General features: G+C 42.9%; 1 long non-coding RNA gene across 1 annotated transcript; it reads left to right on the forward strand.

Annotated features, from left to right (window-relative positions):
* Positions 1-7,744, forward strand: LOC107196658. Its single transcript, XR_001518086.2, has 2 exons — positions 1-115; positions 203-7,744. It is a non-coding gene; the product is annotated as an uncharacterized LOC107196658 (long non-coding RNA).
* Positions 7,745-7,945: the final 201 nt, after the last annotated feature.

Here is a 7,945-nt window from a genome sequence, read left to right on the forward strand (position 1 = left end):
CCTGTCCTCTGTGAAGAAATTTTGCTTTCAATCATAGGCACACACCCATGTGTATTCCGCGAGGTGTTAATGTGACCGCCGCATTATTCCACAGTGATTACTATGTGATTTTCAGGTAACTTCCACCTTATTCCTCTTCCCGTATTCTCAACCAAATGTTTCCAAAATACGTCTCATAAACTGCACATTTTCAATATTTCAGCATTGATGCCTTGGCGATTAAGCAAGTCCTACTTGACAGTAGTGGCCTAAGGTCCACATCCAAGAATGCGAGAGTTGCACCAGAAACCTTTAAGAGTTATGCTCACAATAACTCAGCATTTTTGCTACAGTAGATCAAAATTGAGGCCACTGTTTCCTCCGCTCCAAAGTAGCTTCTTCAAGCCAACTCAGCCTCCAAATTTCAACGTGGTTAATGTGTGACAGCCGCTTTCCTTGCCTTCATCAGGTCGCCTGACAAAATTGAAACCTCAGGACAGTTATCTAAGGATCATTGTTTGGTAGCCTACACAGCTGTTCTCAAGCTAGTCTTCTCATAGAGATCTGACTTTTTGATTAAAAGGCAGGAAGTGGCTGTCTTGGCCACGTTCTCGTACACAAGGACTCTCCTTCTCTTAGTTTTATGTGAATTTTACAAAGGAATGTAGAAGGGTAACTCAAAAGTGAGTGCCATACCATCACCCAATGTCACGTGATCAACTTGTGATGGCCTCAGGCCATTTTCTTGAGGGTCACGTGATTCCTGTGGGACAAGACATGAATATCACAATTCCTGCGTCCTTGCTATAAGATTTTCAGGAGACATCCACCTCATTTTCTGCTGCTGGATAAAACAAGGAATTCCAAAACATGTTGAAGGAAATGCCACAATATCAATATCTCAGCTTTCTTTTCATGATCCTTAAGCCAATCCTCAGAATTTGTAGTCTATGGTTTGCTATAGAGGAATTCTGAGGCAGACGTTCTTTCAGTGATGAAGAGATATCCTCACAATGACTCAGTATTTGACCTACAATGCAGCAAATGGCAACTGCTGTTTCCACCGCTCTAAAGTATCTTCCTCATATAAACTGAGCCTCCATATTTAAAAGCAGTTAATGTGCTAGAGCATCTCCCATTGCCTACAAGCTGGTTGCCTGACCAGAGCCAAAAACTCAGGCCAGATAGCTAAGGATCGTTGTGTGGTAGCCTACAGTGCTATTCTCAAGCCAGTCTTCTCATGCAGACTTGGCCTTTCGATTGAAGTGCAGTGGGGTCACTGTCTTGGCCATGCTGTGGTACACACGGACTCTCTTTTTCTCTGTGTTTATGTGAATTTACCAAGGAATGTAGAAGGGTAACTCAAAGTGAGGACCACACCATCTCCCAATGTCACATGTTCAACCTGTGATTCCCTTAGTCCAGACCCTTTATGGTCACATGAATCCCGTGGGGCAGCCACATGAATATTGCAAGATTCCCGGGTTCTTGCTACAAGAATTTCAGGTGAAATTCCGCCTCATTATCCTCTGCTGTTTTAACCAAGGGTTTCCAGAACACGTAGAAGGAACTGGCTCAATGTCAAATTATCAGCTTTCTTTTCATATTCATTAAGCCAATTCCTTTCAGATATTTTTGTCTGAGGTTTGCTATAGAGGAATTCTGAGGCAATTGTTCTTTTCAGCAAGAATAGGTATCCACGCAATGACTCAGCATTTTACCCATGATCCAGCAAATGGTGGCTGCTGTTTCCACCGCTATCCAGTCGATTCTTCAAAGCACACTCAGCTTCCAGATTTCATTGCGCTCCATATGTGACTGCCTCCTCTATTGCCATAAAGCAGATTTTCTGACAACACACAAAATCTGAAGCAAATTAAGGTTCATTTTCTGGCCGCATATACTGTTGACCTCAAGTAAGTTTTGTAATGTGGATACGACATTTGATTGGAGGACAATTAGGAGGCTGTCTCGGCCATCTTCTGTCACACACTGACTAATGTTTTCTCACTATGTGAATTATGTCAAGTGATATGCACTTGTCATTCCGAAGAGATGAATACATCATAACCCATGTGTGACATGATCTTTTGTTTCATTCAGGCAGGTCTCTGATGGGCACCAGATTGCCACAGGGCCGTCCTGTTATCCTATCATGACTCACGTGGGCCAATGGTCCCAAGGTTAACACTGTCAAATTTTGAACAGACCATGCAAAAGACCTACTCACACAACCAATATCCTAGACCTTGTGACGGAAACTAATGCGAAGTGCATGGCCCACAAACCAAAGCTGTCTACTCTTACAGAAAACAATGGAGACCTCCTTTTATGGTAACAGCACTATCCTCCCTACAAATGATGTAGACTGGAGGTTCACGCCCATGATACAGAGCCTTCCTAACAATGATAAAATAGAGTCCTGCACTAAAGCCACCAAGCCTGTCCTCATTGAAAATTAGTAGGTCGGAGACGTTAAATCGCAAGGCCAGTCTTTCCTCTGGTAAGAACATCTTTGTTATAGAACTGCAACCTCCCTCCATGTCTGGAATTTCTCTTAGGAGTGAGAGTTGATTTCAGCTTGCATTTCCAGTCCCTTCATGTTATAAAGCATGTAGAGCTGAGATCTAGTTCCAGAGTATTTGTTCTGTTTTTTTCCTAACAGAGATTGAAGTGGTGGCCCAGGCTCATGGTTCTAAGCCTCTCCTCCCTGAACGAATTGTGTCCTAGGCCCACAGAAACAATCCTGTCTATATGAAAAGGAAACTAAAATGAAGTCTTATGCCTGTGACACCAAACCTAGACTCTCCTAACAAAAATTAGTGTGCAGGTCCAGGCACCTAAGACCATATGATTGATAACAGAATAGAAAAAACAACTTCTCACACTACACCCAAGATAGCCCATGTGAACAGAAATTTATGTGAAGTTTCGGGACTACAAACAAAGCTGTCATCTCTGAACAAAAGGAAGAATGGAGTCCTGCATTCATACTAGCAACATCATCTTCTATTGAAAGGAAGTGGAGTGATGACACATGCCAAAGGCACAAAGCCTCACTTTTCCTAAGGATAACTACCAAGGAGACTGGTATCCATGTCTTTAAACCTGTGCTCACTGAAAACAAGTTAGAGAAGACCTTCCCCACAGGGCAATCCTTTCCTCAGGTAAGAGAATCTTAACTTGGGACCAGGGAACGTCTCTACTACCTGGATTTCTAATGCTTTGGTTTCCAGTTCCAATCCCTTCCCCTATTTTCAGGAAGTAGAGCTGAGAAATTGGCCCGCAGCATTTCTTCTGCTTTAACAGAAACTGAAGTGGAGGCCTGGAGTCACGGATCTAAGCCTGTCCTCTTGGAATGAATGTTTGGTCCTAGGCACATAGCAACAAGCCTTCTTTATGGAAGAGAAACTAGAATGGAGACTGTTGAAATCTGCACCAAGCTTGGAACTTCTAATAGAAAGTAGTTGGCAGCCACAGGCCTGCAAGGTCTAGACCAACCAATTGATAAGAAAGTACAGACTGAAGCCCTAGGCCCACAACACCCAGCCTGGCCCTTGGTACCAGATACTCTTGGGGAGACATAGGCCCATAGAACCAAGATGTCATCTCCTAGAAGTAGGAAGAACGGAGGACTTGGTTCACATCATCAAGACTGTGCTCCCTTTATAGCATTTACGATAGAAATTTGGGCCAATGGAAACATACTTCTGTCATCCTAACAGTCCACTCAGCACGACCTGGACCCACATCACCAATTTTCCCTTTTGCCATTGATTGAAAGGTGACCGTACCCTATAGCACCAAATCTTTCCCCTGGTAAAGAAAGGAAGTGTGAGTACTTAGAAATTAGGCAAAAAACCTGGACTCGTCTTTCAGGAACTTGAATGGTGAGATTGGAAGCACGGCCAAGCATTGTTTCTATTTCCAGGAAGTAGAGTGAAGACTTTGGCCCAGAGTATCTCGTCTAAATTTTCATAACGGAAACTTGGACACACGTAACTAGACCATCTTGGTCTAAAAAAAAAAAAAGTCTATAAAAGTCCACGGTTGATCACTCTGTCCTCTGCCTGGAAGCAGAGTGGATAATTGAAAACATGACACTATGCCGGTCTCATTTTCAAGGTAAACTCGATTGGAAAACATTTCACACACTTCAAGCCTGGTTCGTTCTAAGAAATAGAGTGAAAACCTACACCCTCAGGAACAAGACTAGTCATCTGGGTGACAAATGATTCCCATGGGGTCTTCCAGGACCCCCATGTGTATCCCGCTAGGTGTTAATGTGACTGCCGCATGCTTCCGTAGTGATTGCTCTGTGATTTTCAGGTGACTTCCACCATATTCCTTTTCCCCTATCCTCAACCAAGTGTTTTCAAAACATGTCTCAAAAACTGCACAATTTCAATATTTCAGCATTGACGCTATACCGTTAAGTTATTCCCTCTTGACAGTAGTGGCCTAAGGTTTGCGTAGAAGAATAGTACAGGAGTCCCCGTTGAACCCTCTAAGAGCTATGCTCACAATGATTCAACATTTTTGCCACAATAGAGCAAAATGGCAGCTGCTGTTTCCTCCGCCGACTCACCTTCCAAATTTCTATGCGGTTAACGTTCAACAACCGCTGTCCTTGTCTTCAAGTAGGTTGCCTGACCAAGCCGTAACCTCAGGCCAGTTATATAAGGATCATTGTTTCATAGCCTAGTCCGCTGTCTCAAGCCAGTCTTCTCATGGAGACCTGACCTTTTGATTAAAGGGCAGTATGTGGCAGTCTCGGCAATGCTCTGGTACACAAGGACTCTCTTTTTCTCAGTGTTTATGTGAATATTACCAGGGAAAATAGAATGGTAACTCAAAAGTGAGCACCACACCATCACCCAATGACAAGTGATTAACCTATGATTTCCTCAGGCCAGTCTTTTGATGGTCACGTGATTTCCATGGACATGACATGAATATCGTGAGATTCCAGCACTCTTACTACAAGATTTACAGGTGACATTCAACTCATTTGGCGATGTTGTCTGTCTTAAACAAGGAATTCTAAAACACATCGAAGGAACTGCCTCAATGTCAATATCTCAGCTTTCATTCCATGGTCGTTAAGCCAATTCCTCTCAGAATTTGTTGTCTAAGGTTTGCTATAGAGGAATTCTGAGGTAACCTTCTTTTTCTGCAATGAAGAGGTATCTTCACAATGACTCAGTATTTTACCTACAATACAGCAAAATGGCAACTGCTGTTTCCACCACTCTACAGTATCTTTCTCAAGTAAACTCAGCCTCCATATTTAAACACAGTTAATGGGCTAGAGCAGCTCCCATTGCCTACAAGCAGGTTGCCTGACCATAGTCGAAACCTCAGGAGAATCATCTAAGGATCATTATCTGGTAGACTACAGTACTATTTCAAGCCAGTCTTCTCATGCAGACCTGAACTTTTGATTGAAGGTCAGTGAGGTGGCTGTCTCGTCCACTCTCTAGTAAACAAGGATTCTCTTTTTCTCTTTGTTTATGTGAATTTTACCAAGGAATGTAGAAGGGTAACTCAAAAGTGAGTGCCACACCACACACAATGTTACGTGATCTCCCTGTGAGGCCCTCAGGCAAGTCTCTTGATGGTCCTGTGATATCCATGAGACAGTCACGTGAATATGATGAGATTGCGTATTCTTGTGACAAGATTTTCAGGTGACTTCCACCTCATTTTTTCTACTGGCCTAAACCAAGGGTTTCCAGAACCCATTGAAGGAATTGGCTCAATGTCACATACTCAGCTTCCTTTCAATGGTCATTAAGCCAATCCCTCCAGAATTTGTAGTCTGAGGTTTGCTAGAGAGGAATTCTGAGGCAATCGTTCTTTGCACCTAGAAGAGGTATCCATATAATGACTCAGAAATTTACAATCCAGCAAATGGCGGCTGTTGTTTCCATCGCTATCCAGTCACTTCCTCACAGCACACTCAGCCTCTAGTTTTCATCGCGCTACATATGCGACTTCTGCCTCCATTTTTGTAAAGCTGGCTTCCTGACAACACACCAAACCTGAGGTGAATTAAGGGTCATTGTTTACCCTCATATACCGTTGACCTCAAGTAAATTTTGTGATCTGGATATGACATTCAGTTGGAGATCAGTTGGGAGGCTATCTCGACCACCTAGTGTTACATGCAGACTAATGTTTTCTCAGTGTTTGTGTGAATTTTATCAAGTGATATGTACTCGTCCTTCCAAAGAGAGCACTATGACATCCTCATGTGCCACATGATCTTCCTTTGTTTCATATAGGCAGGTCTCTGATGGGCACCGTATTCCCACGTGGCGATCACATTATCCTGTTGTGTCTCTTGCGGGCCGATGTTCCCAAAGTTAACACTGTCTAATTTTGAACAGTCTATGTAAAAGACCTACTCACACTACCAACATCCTAGACCTTTTGACAGAAACTAATGTGTAGTGCATGGCCCAGTGACCAAAGCTGCCTACTCTTACAGAAAATAAAGGAGACCTCTGATTCATAGTAACAGCACTGTCCTCCTTTTAAATAATGTAGACTTGAGACTCATCCCCATGACACAAAGCTAGTCTCTTTCTAACAATGATACAATGGAGCCCTGGACTAAAGCCATCAAGCCTGTCCTCGTTGAAAATTAGTAGGTTGGAGATGTTAAATCGTAAGGCCAGTCTTTCCTCTGGAAAGAATATCTTTCTTGGAGAACTAGAAAATTAGCTGCATATCTGGAATTTCTCTTAGGAGCTAGAGCTGTGACCTGGCTTACAGTTCAGATCCCTTTACCTATTTCAGGATATAAAACTGAGACCTAGTCCCACAATTTCCTTTGTTTTTTTTTGTTTGTTTGTTTTCTTTTGTTTTTTTTCATAATAGAGACTGAAGTGGTTGCTTGGGCCCATGGTTCAAAGCCTCTCCTCCCTGAACAAATGTTGAATGGTGTCCTAGGCCCACAGAAACAATCCTGTCTTTACGCAAGTGAAACTAGAATGAAGAATTAGGCCTATGACACCAAGCCTGGACTCTCTTAACAGGAATTAGTGTGCAGCCCAGGCTCCCAAGTCAAGACTGTCTAATCGATAACACTAGACAAAACAACTTGTCACACTACACTCAAGGTAGCCCTTGTGACCAAGAACTCATGTGAAGTTTACAACCCACAATCAAAGCTGTCTTCTCTGAACAAAAGGAAGAATGGAGGCATCCATTCATAACAGCAATACTGTCTTCCCTTGAAAGGATGTGGAGTGGTGACACGGGCCCATGGCAAAAAGCCTATCTTTTCTTAACGATAAGAACCAGGAAGACTGATTCCCATGGCAATAAACGCGTGCTATCTGAAAACAATTTAGAAGAGACCTTACACTATATAGGGCAAGGCCTGTCCTCAGGTAAGAGAATCTTAACTCGAGAACTAGGACCTTGGCTCCTGCCTGGATTTCTAATCAGGAACCATAGAAGTGACCTTGGTTTGCACTTTTAATCCTTTCCCTTATTTCCAGGAAGTAGAGCTGAGAAATTGGCCCACAGTATTTCTTCTGTTTTTCTCTAAGAGAGATTGAAGCAGTGGGTTTGGGTCACGGTTCTAAGCCTGTCCTCTCTGAACAAATATTGCCTTCGGTCCTAGGCGCACAGCAACATGCCTTTTTTATGGAAGAGAAACTAGAATGGAGACTGTGGAAATCAGCACAAAGCCTGAAACTCCTAGTAGAAAGCATTTGGTAGCCACAAGCCCACAAGTTCTAGACCAATCAATTGATAACAAAGTCCAGACTGAAGACCTAGGTGTACAACACCCAACCTGGTCCCTGATAGCAGAAACTCTCAGGGAGAACCAAGATGTCATTTCCTAGGAGTTGGAAGAACAAAGGACTTGGTTCACAGCACTAAGACTGTCTTCCCTTTAAAGCATTTATGATAGAAATTTGAGCTGATGGAACCAAATTTGTGTCATCCT

The sequence above is a fragment of the Pteropus alecto genome, unplaced genomic scaffold, assembly GCF_000325575.1.
Source record: "Pteropus alecto unplaced genomic scaffold, ASM32557v1 scaffold109, whole genome shotgun sequence".
Lineage (NCBI taxonomy): Eukaryota > Metazoa > Chordata > Mammalia > Chiroptera > Pteropodidae > Pteropus > Pteropus alecto.